This window comes from Molothrus ater, chromosome 8 (assembly GCF_012460135.2).
Source record: "Molothrus ater isolate BHLD 08-10-18 breed brown headed cowbird chromosome 8, BPBGC_Mater_1.1, whole genome shotgun sequence".
Classification (NCBI taxonomy): Eukaryota; Metazoa; Chordata; class Aves; order Passeriformes; family Icteridae; genus Molothrus; species Molothrus ater.
Genome location: NC_050485.2, coordinates 34,647,286 through 34,659,701, shown reverse-complemented (window position 1 = coordinate 34,659,701; position 12,416 = coordinate 34,647,286). Strand labels below are relative to the sequence as shown.

At 42.6% G+C, this 12,416-nt stretch overlaps 1 protein-coding gene across 1 annotated transcript in view; it reads right to left on the bottom strand.

The window, feature by feature from the left end:
- The window catches only part of MGMT (O-6-methylguanine-DNA methyltransferase), a 139,060-nt gene that overhangs the window by 79,034 nt on the left and 47,610 nt on the right, over nucleotides 1–12,416 (bottom strand). The gene's annotated exons all lie outside the window — the stretch shown is intronic.

Below are 12,416 nucleotides of genomic sequence, written 5' to 3'. Positions count from 1 at the left end.
AATCACAGCTATAAAATCTGGGGAAATGAAGGGAAGCTAGGCTGAGTTTTGCTTTTTTTTTTCCTGGATTAGCAACTGAATCCACCAGCCAGGGGGTGAATCATGACTGTAAGGGCAGCAGAGGAGAGGAATGCTGAGCAGAGTGCCAGGACCCAGGGAATGGCTGCCAGTGCCAGAGGGCAGGGCTGGATGGGAGATTGGGAATGGGGAATTGTTCCCTGACAGGGTGGGCAGCCCTGGCACAGGTGCCCAGAGCAGCTGGGGCTGCCCCTGGATCCCTGGCAGTGCCCAAGGCCAGGCTGGACACTGGGGCTGGGAGCACCTGGGACAGTGGGAGGTGTCCCTGCCATGGCTGGGCTGGCACTGGGTGGATTTAAGGTCCTTTTCATCCCAAACCATCCTGGGATTCTGTGACTCCATGAAATAATTTATTCCTCATCCTGCTGCCACCCAGCTGGGGAGGGGCAGGTGACCCAGGCAGGTTGGTGAGTGGCAATGCAGATGTTCCCTAATTTAGTTCATTGCTCTTACTTCCTCATTATTTCTAATGTTTTCCCAATTAAAATCTTATTTTTTCATTAAAAATGTTTCCTTAATAGAGGCTTAGATGTTCTTTGCAGCATCTCTTAAAACTTTGGGCCGACACAAGTGTTTAACTCTGCAGTGCTGTTAAGTAAGAAGTATTATTAGGTGGATGCTCAACTTCAGACAAACCAAGGACACCCAAGAACCCAAATCTCTGACTGTTAAAGCTTTAAATATCACCCTCTTCTTGTGACAGTAAAGAAGTCACATGGCTTTTAATACTGATGATGAAGAAAGGCACCATATTTATTTATGATGGGCTCAGTAATTCTACCTGGATGCACTTTGCTTTACGATGGCATTATATACTACTGATATTTGTGCATAGTAACTCCAGAAAGTGAACTGGTTACACACTGAGGGATGTGCTAATCTACCATAAAACATGCATTTCTGATTTTAAGTAGAGCTCTCCATGAACCTAAACACCAGATGCTTTAAGATACATTATCTACACTACCAGATACATTTCATAATTTGTATGTGTTAAGTAGTCGCTGGCATTGTAATAAAATAAATTCTCCCATACTGTCTTCCTTGATTTTTTTCCCCTCCAATACTTCTTAAAACTTTTTAACTTCCTTGCAGTTAGGAAATTAAATGCAAAATGGCACTCTAGCCTAGTCATAAAGTTGTATTTTTTATTCAAATAAGTGTCACCTAAATCATAAAATCCAAATCAAATGCAACTAACCTGCAGAAGACACTAACCCAAGCAATTAAGTAAATGGAGAAACTACAGAAAAGTTAGACTCTGGAAAAATTCCTTTGGAAAGTCTTCTCCCAAAGCTGTCTGCCTTGGACTTGTTGGTTGATTAATCTTGATCAAGACCTGTAGAGAACAGCTGACAGTTTTCAGCTGCATCACCTGTACTAAGACTGTTTTGTTGATGCACAAGAATTATTTTACACACAGACTCCACCCTGTAGTGAACCTCCATTCCCTCCCACCTGCAAATTTAAGGACTGTGCCAGCTCAAGCCATTCCTCTGCTCAGCACCAAGGCCACCACCTGAGGAGGTCCAAAGCCTTCCTGAAATTCAAAACATCTTCCTCTTCTCACTTACGGGAAATTGATAAACCTGTAATTTGCTAGGTCCACAATGGTTGCTGCACCCTTCCTTACAGAGTCAAGGGATGGTTTGGGCTGGAAGGGACCTTAAAGATCATCTCATTCCACGCCCTGCCATGGACAGGGACACCTTGCACCATCCCAGGGTGCTCCAACCTGGCCTTGCACACCTTCCTTGGTACCATCTAAGTGCTTGCAATACAAAAAATTAGAACAAACCAAAGGAAACCCAAATCCTACCCTTCCCCAGATTCCTTTTCTCCTTTTTTTTCCACCAAAGGTAGAGGCCAGGTGCTTCTCCCAGATCCAGGTGCTCCTGCCAGATCCAGGAGCTCTCCCAGCCTCCCTGGATTCTCCAAAGTGTTGCTGGTGTGACTGCAAGCGCTGCAGCCAGTCCCTCAAGTATGCTCAGATTAAAACAATCAGGCCTTTTAAAAGAGGCAGGACTCTGTCAGTAGATCTCCTAGGCTGAGATCTCATCCATTTTCTCCTGGTATTAATTGCGCAAACCATCTGTTCACTTTTGATTTTTTTTTTTCTTTTTAATTGAAAACAAACGCAAAAAGTCATTGAACACTTCAGTCTCATTTGCTAATGGCTCCCTGCTTCCCTCAAGGAGCACAGCAAACGCTTTGCTTGGTCTTCCTCTTACTCCTAATGTCCCCATCACTGGATTTCTCTGGGTCTCTTGCTACTCCCATCTGCATTTTCCCTTCCTTCTTTATTTTTGGCTCTGTATACTGGTGCTGGTGTTGTTATTCCCTTTGTAACCTTTTTTTTTTTTTTGGTGGTGAGCTGCCCTTTTTCTCTTTTTTTTTTTTTTTCTGATATTTAAGGTTTTTGAAGGGCTAGTCCATGATGGAGCCATGCAGGTTTTCAGTGATTTTCTTCCTTTTCCATACACTGAAATTCTCTCCCCTTTTATTAGAGGTAGATCCTACAGTTCTGTCCTAAACTTCCCCCTGTAAGAATTCTGCCTTCCATCCAGGATTATTATTCCCTTTTTTTTTTTCCACGGACACTGCTTTAAATTTGCAGATTTTCCTGTTTTTTTCTTTGGGATTGTGGATCAACAATTCCACAGCCACGTATTCCATTTTCCAGCTTTATGACATGACTCAAACTCACTGAAGCAGAATAAAAATCCAAGATCTTCTTACTCCCTCCACCTACAACATGTGGCTCTAAGCATAAACATGGTATGAGAGAATTTACTGGAAATACCAGATTTAGTAGTTAATCCCAACAAAATTAAGATATTCCTTATATGTAAAACCTTTAAACAGCATCTAAAATTGAAACTCATCCAGTTCACTACTCTGGTTTTTAAAAGTGAAATTCTCCCTCTGCCTTGTGCAAGTTTAAATGGGAAAAATATATCCCTAATTCCACAAATCCTCCCCAAACCAAAATGTGCAGGGAGTAAAGCAGTGTTTGCTTCAAATTCCCACATCCAATGGGTAGATTTGCACTGTTGCCTTCTTTCCTCTCATGTATTTTCCTTTTTCTCTTATGTCCTCTTCCATGTTGGTGGGATTAAGACAAAAAAAGAAAAAATGAAGACAAAATAATTTGTTCCAATGAGTCTTCAAAATTACAATCTGAAAATAAATTTATTTCATGTTGAAATCAGGAAATAACAACCCTGAACTCTCACTAAAAGGAGTTTTATGTGGGAAAAGTTTGCTTAAATGTTAGAAATTTCTTCATAATTCTTTTTTGTTCAGAATAATTGTCCATAAAATTATAAAAATACAGCCATGAAGGCCCAAGTGAGAAGAGCAAAGGTATATAAACACTGCCCACCCCTCATGGGGATGATAAAAGGATAAAGAGTTTATCCACAGAGTACTCAGGAGACCACCTTCATTCTGAAGGACAGGGGACAATGCAGACATTCCTGAAATATTGAAATTCAACCCATTCTCTGTAGAACCTGAGGAGTTTTCTGCACCCCTGGATGGCTCCTGGGCAGGGAAGGCATTGCTTGGAAGTGCTGATGGCGCAGCTCCCTGGCTGGGAAGGAAATGAGAACAAATCCTCACAAAAATAGGAATATCTGCAGTTTTTAGGCCCTTTTCCATCCTGGTTGTCTGCCCTGCACCCAGCTGCACCCTGCAAGAATAGCTTGGTGTGAGGATTTACAAATACTTCAACCAGAGTCTTTAAATTTGGGCAAACTCTACCAATGCATCTGAATGCTCATGATCAACCTGACCCGAGGGTTAATCTATTTTACAAAGCCTAAGGAAAGATCAATTTGCTCCTTAAAACTGCCACAGTAAAATTTAACACTATTTCCAGCTCTTATGGCAGTTAAAGGTTTTAGGAGTGAATTATTCAAGGCAATTCAGTGACATTGAACCCATTCAACTGTCCTGACGTTCAAAATCCAAATTTTAATGTTTCCTCTAAAAAAAAATGGGAAAATGTCTTAACTTTTTAATTTAAAAAAATTGTTTTCTCACTTGATATTGGGATAGTGATGAGATGAACATACCTGGAAAATGCAGCAATTTCCTTATGTACTTTAAGTTCTGTATCCTCTCCTCCCACCACCACACAAAACCCCAAAAGGGGCAGAGCAAGCTGAAAATCAGTGGGAAGCAGAAATCCCTCACGCTGAAAAATACACATCTAAAAACACACACACAAAAAGTGGGATTTAAACCCCAGACTTTCCAAAATGCAGCAAACCAAAGCAGCCTGGATATTCTATTTAATGTCCATCCCCCTTCTAACACACCACGGAAGGGGCGCTGGCTCTGTTGGATTTATTATGGCCTTACAAAGTGCGTTTTTTTTTTTTTTTTGACAGTAATTTTTTTCTGGGAATAACAACAGCGGGGTTTGGAGCAGGCTGTGAAGCTCAGGGTCCTTGGCCTCTCTGTTGACAGCCACGCTGCCACTTCTCATGTTGCCTGTGCAGCTCAGATGGGAATAGTCCAAAATGCACCAATTTGTGTCTCCTCAGAGCAGTTTTTCACACTATCAGAGAGCATGTCAAGGTTTACACTTAGATTTTATTTTTCAGAGGTGCATAATTACAAAAGCTGCCTTCAGCCTCAGCTGCCCACACACAAGTGCACGCCCAGACACCTCGGGAAGCAATGAACCAAAGATGTTTGGCCGATATTCCGCTCTAGTTGTGACGAGGGCTTGCAGCAGCACAGGATATGGAGCTTTCCAGTGCTGCATCTGCACACAAAACTGGACAGAAAAGCCTATTTCCCATTCTCAAAAGCTGGGTTTCCTGCTGGAGCCCAACGCTCTGCATTCCTACCACTAACAAATACCTGAAAAAACCCTGTTTATGCCTTTCCTTTGTTGCCGTCGGATTCCAATGTCACACTCCCTTCCAATGTTTATCCACCTGAGGAACACGGGAAGCTTGCAATGGGCTGGTTTTTTTTTTTGGTGTCCAGTAATGCTAATCTGACATTTCTATTATTTCTGAGCAGCCCAAGTGATTTTGGGGCTGAGCAGAATCCGTACCAAGCTGCTTGCAGGAAAAGCAGAATTTCCTGTGATATCATCAACTGCATTTTACCCAGAGCAACTGGAGTTGCCTCTTCAGAAGGTGCCACAAGCCAGCAGAGCTGGGACAGGCCTGGAGCACAGCACAGCTTTCTTTTTTTAAGAAAATACCCATTCCTCATTCTCTGAAAGCCCCTGAATGTGGAAATCCTCTCCTTCACCCTCACAGCATCAGTTCTTGCACTCGGGAGGTCAAAGTCAATCACACATTTTTAGAAAGAAATATTTTCTGATCCTCTGAGGGGGAGTTTCTCCCTACAGAGAAGTTTTGGAGCCTTCTGCATCTTCTCATTGTTATTACAGCACCTGTTTTAACTAAAATAAGCAAAGTTTAATTACAAAACAACACTAATATTGCTGGATTTTATACAAAATAAATCCTGGTCATCTATTGGAATAATCTCTGCCATTAAAACTGTTCTAGCCACACAGCTTTTAGGGTTATTAGTGCTTAATTTTAAAGATCCAGGGGGGAGGAGAGTTTTGTCCTTTGGGGAAAGCCAGGCTGGAATTCAGTGTCATGCTCAGAGAAGGTGAAACAGAAAATGCTACAGGGACTCAGCTACATCTTGCAGAAAGTGGCCACTTGACTTAGAAAACATGTCTGGTGTCAGGTATTTCTGTATTGCAGTTATTTACCTCACTCACTGCAGGAGATAAGATATTGCTGAGGTCTCACGTGGCAGAAGAAACTCGACAGTGAAGTTGAGGCTTTGTGTGAGTGAACTCATCCTCATTTACACAACTGTGGAATGAACTGGAAAGGAAAATACAGATGGAGTTCAACTATCAACCACACAGCTGATGGGAAATTGCAGGCCTAAAATCCACGTGAAAACCCCCAAAATTGGCCATCTGGTATTGATGTGTGATGGAAATCAGGAGGAATCTGTGCCACAGAAGGTTCCTTGGTGGTTCCTCAGCCAAGGACGGCAGAAATCCACGTTGAACATTTGGCCAAGAAACCTCGTGCTGGAGGATAAAGCCTCCAGTTATTTTTAGTCAATAAAAAGGAAAAAAAAAAAATAAAATACCCAAGTGTGCCTGACAAGGAGGGACTGGAAGCACCAGAGGATTTTGAGATGCTGAGACAGAAAGCTTCTTATTTCATTCAATTTGAGAGGTGAAGAGGGAACGGTGCCGCAGTTTGGAGGCAAGAATAAAAATTCCATGAAATAGTCTCAGGAGACAACTGATAGCACTCATCCATAGTTGGTGACACTCTGACTCTTTCATGAAAAAGGCAATTTTGCTTCCCAGAAAAATATTCTGGCACTGGGGATTCAGGAGGACAAGGCTCTCAAGGCGATTTCTGACTTTCTAACCCATATTAATATCTACAGTTATCAAATCCAGAACTTCAAACTGTGACTTTGTAACAAAGAGGATTCTCAAAAAAAAAAAACCACAAAAAGCTCTCTTTTGTCATGTATTTACAGCTGAAGAAATCTCATCCATTCAGCCAATTCTTTCCCAATAAAATCTGCTATTTTAATGCAGCTTAGCACAAAAGTCTTTTCAGGAATGGGGTTGTATTATACATCTCAAACCTGTGTGAGCAGTTGAAGATACTCTGAAAATCATTTAAAATAACATTTGATTTTATAGAAACATTAATCACTTTAAAAAACCCCTTATTTCAGCAGAGTGGGACAAAAAATTGAGCCATTTTTTCAGTTTTTAACATAATGTCTAAATTCCTCCTTTATGGCATATTTTTGTTCATTTAACCAGGTGTTGTTTTTGAGAGTTATAAAACTGATGATCTTGAGTGTTGGACCTGGAAAACCTGAAATTCCATCTCCCCTCTGGAAAAAGCAACCTGGAGGCATACTGTAATTAAATAAACCCATCTCCCTAACGAAGGAGTCAGAGCAGAACACAGGGGAGATGCTCTGGAAAGGAGAAGTTGGTTTCTAAGAAAAGTCACCATAAAATGCAAAAATTATCTTTGGACAAGTTGCCTGAAAAGAAAATTTCCCTCTTCCAAAGCAAGGACAAAGATCACCAAACTTTGGAAACCAGTTTTGTTTTTTACTTTTAAGAGGTAGAACTTTGCTGGTTTATTTTCCTGCTGTTGGAAAGAGATGGAAAGAATGAAAGAAAACACAGAATTTCTTGAAAGAACGGAACGCGACTGGCAAAGGGAAACATTTAGTGGGGATTGAATTAATTTTGTATTGTAGCCTTTTGCACTTGTGAGGAAATTAATTCTGGGAACTACAAGATGAGAAGCCACTGGCTTGTTTCCAGCACCTCCTCACAGTCATCTGCTTGAAAATCAGCTTCAAAATTGCATATTTATTTTGGATGAATTACCCGTTCCTAGTGTTTTGAACAGCAAAGACAGAGAGCTAAAATATTGACATTAAAGACTAGACACCAGCAGAAGAAGTGCTAATTGTTTGCATGCAAAATTGTTTTTTTCCTAGAAAGAATAAACAACAAGAAAAAGGCAGTGGAGGTTTTGAAAATCACTCAAAGTTTTGCCCAAATAAATGGTTCAGCTTCTGAAACAAACTCTGACCCACTCCCTGCCAAGGAATTGCTGTGAATTAGGTACTCCAGGAGGGGTTTGACTTTACAAACCAGCTCAGGAGTGAGCAGCTGCTTCAGGTCACTGGCCCCAAGGAATTGGTTTTGTGAGACCCACACAAATGTTTGTCTCAACTGAAACTGGTCTCTAAACAGGAATATGGGTTGATGATATTAATGTCTGAATTTTAAACAAGTATATTCACGCAAACTGTATAAAATCAATGCTTTAGTACATGGAAAGCTGATATGCAACACCAAGCTCAGCAGTCATCAACTGCTTCACCAACTTGTGTTGGGTCTGCCCTCCCAAGGAAATGTCCCTGGTGCAAGACAGAGCTGGTGTCTTGAAGTGAATAAAATATAATTCCTGTCTCTACAGAGAATCATAAAATCCCAGACTGCTTTGGGTTGGAAAGGACCTTCAAATCCATCCAATTTCACCTCTGCCATGGGCAGGGACACCTTCCACTGTCCCCGGCTGCTCCAAACCTGGCCTTGGGCCCTGCCAGGGATGCAGGGGCAGCCCCAGCTGCTCTGGGCACCTGTGCCAGGGCTGCCCGCCCTGCCAGGGAACAATTCCCAATGCCCAATAACCAATCCAAACCTGCCCTTCTCCACCCTCAGGCCACTCCCCTGTCCCAGCACGCCATGGCCCAGTGGGATGTCCCTCTCCAGCCTTGCTGTGAGCCCCCTTTGGGCAGGGGCAGGGTTTCATTGAGCACGTCCTTATCCAACAGCCCGATGCCAACGTTATCAGCTGCCCCTCAGCTCTGCCATCCCAGGCCCTCCCTGCTGAGCTGCAGTGTGGATTGAGCTGTTCCAGTGTGAGGCCCCAGCCTGACATTTCCCCCTCACTTCCAGCCCATCACACCGTGGCTGCTGGGATGGAAGCTGTGTTTGTTCCTGACGTGCTGGAGCAACACCAGGGTTCAGCAACTTGTAATCTGCACCCAAACACTTTGCCTGCCTGGCAACAGCAAGAATTTCTATTTGCATGGTAATGAGACATTTTATTTGACAAGGTGTTGAAGGAAAAGATGCAATAATTTTAACAGTTGGGTGTTACACTTTAAACCCATTCAATGAATCCGGGAAAAAAACATCGCTTCAATAGCAAACTTTATGGGAGTGGAGCGTGGAGAAGGAAAAGGGACCAAATACTAATGAAAAAGTAACCACAGCAGCCACCTGTATTCACTGAAATATTAAACTACACATTGCAAAGGGAAACTATTGAGTTCTGCTCCTCTGGATCTGTCTGCCACGGAGTCAGGAAGACCCCAAACACAGACCAGCCAGGGCGATGGACACGCTGAGATTTCCACCTCCCTTAACCCCAGATCAAAATGAACTTAGACTCTACCTCTAACCAAGATCCCCAACCTTAACTTAAATAATCTAATTAACCTGAAGTTTCCTATGTTTTCTCTTTTTTCTCCAGTAAAAAAAAGCAAACTTTGCTTTTATTTTATAAAAACAACCTCATATTGAATCATCCATACTGTCAAAAATCTGATGTTATCTCTGACCTCAGATGTGCAACTTGAATAATGACATAGGCATTTGATCAGATGATAAACAGAGATCTTGTTTCCTCTGCAAGAAGAATCAAGAAATTTAACTGAGGCCACTGCAGCAGAGATGTTTGGATGGGTTAGAGAAATAAAAATCCCATGGAGTCACCAAAAGAGTCACAGCACAGAAAAGTGATGTGAAATATTTTCCTAGATTGCAATTTAAAATAGATATACAATTATTAGGCAGTCAGCTAAACCTCCTGTGTTTCAGTGATATCCCCCAAATCAAACCACTGCTTTCCCAGGCAGTCAAACCTCCAGCAGGTGGAGGTGGCAGGTCAATCCCTGCTGGAGCTGGAGTGGCTCTCTTGTGTTCAAGTCCAGGATGGATGGGACTTGGAGCAACCTGGGACAGTGGAGAATTCATAGGATTGAATTCAGAAAATCCTAAAATTATTTGGGATGGAAGGGACCTTAAAGCCCAACCCATTCCATCCCCCTGCCATGGCAGGGACACCTCCCACTGTCCCAGGTGCTCCCAGCCCCAGTGACCAGCCTGGCCTTGGGCACTGCCAGGGATCCAGGGACAGCCCCAGCTGCTCTGGGCACCTGTGCCAGGGCTGCCCAACCTGCCAGGGAACAATTCCCAATTCCCAATCTCCCATCCATCCCTGCCCTCTGGCACTGGGAGCCATTCCCTGGCTCCTGTCCCTCCGAGGCCCTTGTAAACAGCTCAGGGGTTACTTTGCACCCGATGCCATCACACACACCAACACCTGCACGAACACCTCCACTCTGCCAAAATCCCATAAATTTTGCTGTTCAGTGACGAACCCCATGAATTTGTCTTGTTAAGCCTCCTTTTGCCCTTTCCTCCATGGAGATCTTTTATTTTCAGAGCGAAGCAGGTTCCCAGGAGCCCTGCGCAGGAGGCAGGGCGCGCGTGCGGCCGGAGGATGCTGCGACTGGGGAAACCCACCCCGAGCCAGCCCCGCTGCAGCACAGCCTGGATTCCCCTGTAGCACCAGCCCCGTTATTTTGATTCATAGGTTTCAAGCGAAGCAAACACCAGAAGCAATTTGTGTAATAATCCGGCAGAAAGTTAAACAAGAGGGAGCAAACTGCAGGAAATTCATCACGGCAGAACACGACGGCAAACAAGCGCGTCCCGAGGAGCGGCAGCCAGAGCTGCTCACAACAATGGAACAGCGAGGAGGCACCCAGTGTGTACAAGAGGGGAAGCAGGGAGAGGGCAAGAAGCCAGACACATTCCACATGACATAAGTAAATAAATCAAAGGAAGTGAGATTAAAACCTGAAATAACTGGAGGAGGGGAAGAGCTATAGCACCTGCATTGAGGTGTCCGCCCCGCGGAGATTAATATCACACAGTCTATGGGAAGGCTGATTTGTAGTGCCTGAGCAGGGCAAGGGAGAAAAAGATTCACAGTTCAGAACCAGAGAGTTAAAAAAAAAATAAACCAAACCGGTGTCACTATTGCCTGGTTTTCAAACTGCACTGAAACATAACAGGATTGCTCAAGGCAGCTCATGCTAATCTGGATTTATAATAAATTTGGATTTTAGTTTCGTTTTTAACTGTGGCTAAATAAGGCAAATGTAAAACTGAACGGTTCGAAAACTGATTTGTATCTATGCTTTAAAAAAGTTTTGATTTAAAAATTTTTAATTTTAACCTCTATTAGAAGATGTCTCTGCTCATGGCAGGGGGTTGGAACAAGTTGAGTTTTAAGGTCCCTTCCAACACAATCCAGTCTGGGATTCTATAATTCTTCTCCATAATATTCTAGCTCTAGTTTAACTTTGCAAAACTTGTTGTAGATTTAGCAAAAAACCAAACCAGTAAGACCTTGGCCTCACTGGTTCTTTTAAATTATTTTTTATTCTTCACCCAGTAAACTGAAGTTAAAAAGAAATTATTAATTGGTCTTAGGCTGGGTGAGAATTTTGAGATGTATCAATACCACCAAGTCTTTCAATGCAAATCAAGTTCACTTTAAGCATCCTAAGCTCATTCCAAACAGGAACAGGGGTACAAAAAATATATGAAATAATGTTTTCAAAAATATTTAAGGAAGACTGTGATTTTTTTATGTATTATTTCTGCCACTCAGTTCCTTGATGTAAAGGATGGAAGATAGATGTGGGAATGGTCATATTTCTTAACATATTTTGGAAGTTTTGGCCTTTTCATGATAAATTTCTCTCAATTTACCTATAGCTGGGTCCATATAGTTGAAGTGAAGGAGGAGATATTGAAAAAGAGAAGAACTTTTATTGTTATTTCCTATTATTTGGAGCAGAGCTAAAGTACAGCTCAGGTCAAGGCCATGTCTACGTATTAAATGGAGGAGATTAATGAGAGGCAAATATTGAAGGACAATGTAAATACGGGCCAAACAGAAGCATAGCCAAAGCCATCAAATGTTACTCTAAAGTCCTAATTTTGGCCACTTATAAATCACATATTAAAAAATCAAGTGGCTGTGATGGGGTCTCACATTGGCACCACCACAGCAGCATTGAGGCAGCTGCTCTGTGGGTGGAGAAAACTGTTGACTTTTACTAATCCTGTATGAAACAGATTCCTTGCCACTAAAGTAACAGTAAAAACAGTCCAGAGAATAATTGTATGGAAAAATATAAAAACTGCCAATCCTCCTTTCCCTCAGGTTTTCCAACCACCTGCCGGCAAACTGCATTAGAGGGGCTTTTCTTTCTTAAATATAAGAGCCCTGTGAGAAATAAATTAAATAAATTCAAAGCACCCTCACCGTTTCCTAGAGCATTTACTGCTGATGGGATTTCCACGTTAGGAAGTGGCCCAGGTGCTTGTGCCACCCATTGGTCCCCTCTGAGTGTGTGTGTGATGCTGGGGAGGCAGGTGAGTGCAGGGAGCAGCAGGTAACACGCTGGGAGCTTCAGCTGCACACCACAAAATTAATGAGCAGCTTTGGAGTCATAATTTGTAGACTTCACAGAGAACCAGGGAAGATTAAAAATGCTGTTGACCTAGAAGAAGTAATAGAGAATTCAGTATTCAGAACTGAAGAACAATTTGTAAGGGAATAAAGTCCAGCCTGAGCCATGACTGCTGTCTGTTGACAGATGGCAGAGAAGCGTCTCCTCCATTCTCTCTCATTAAA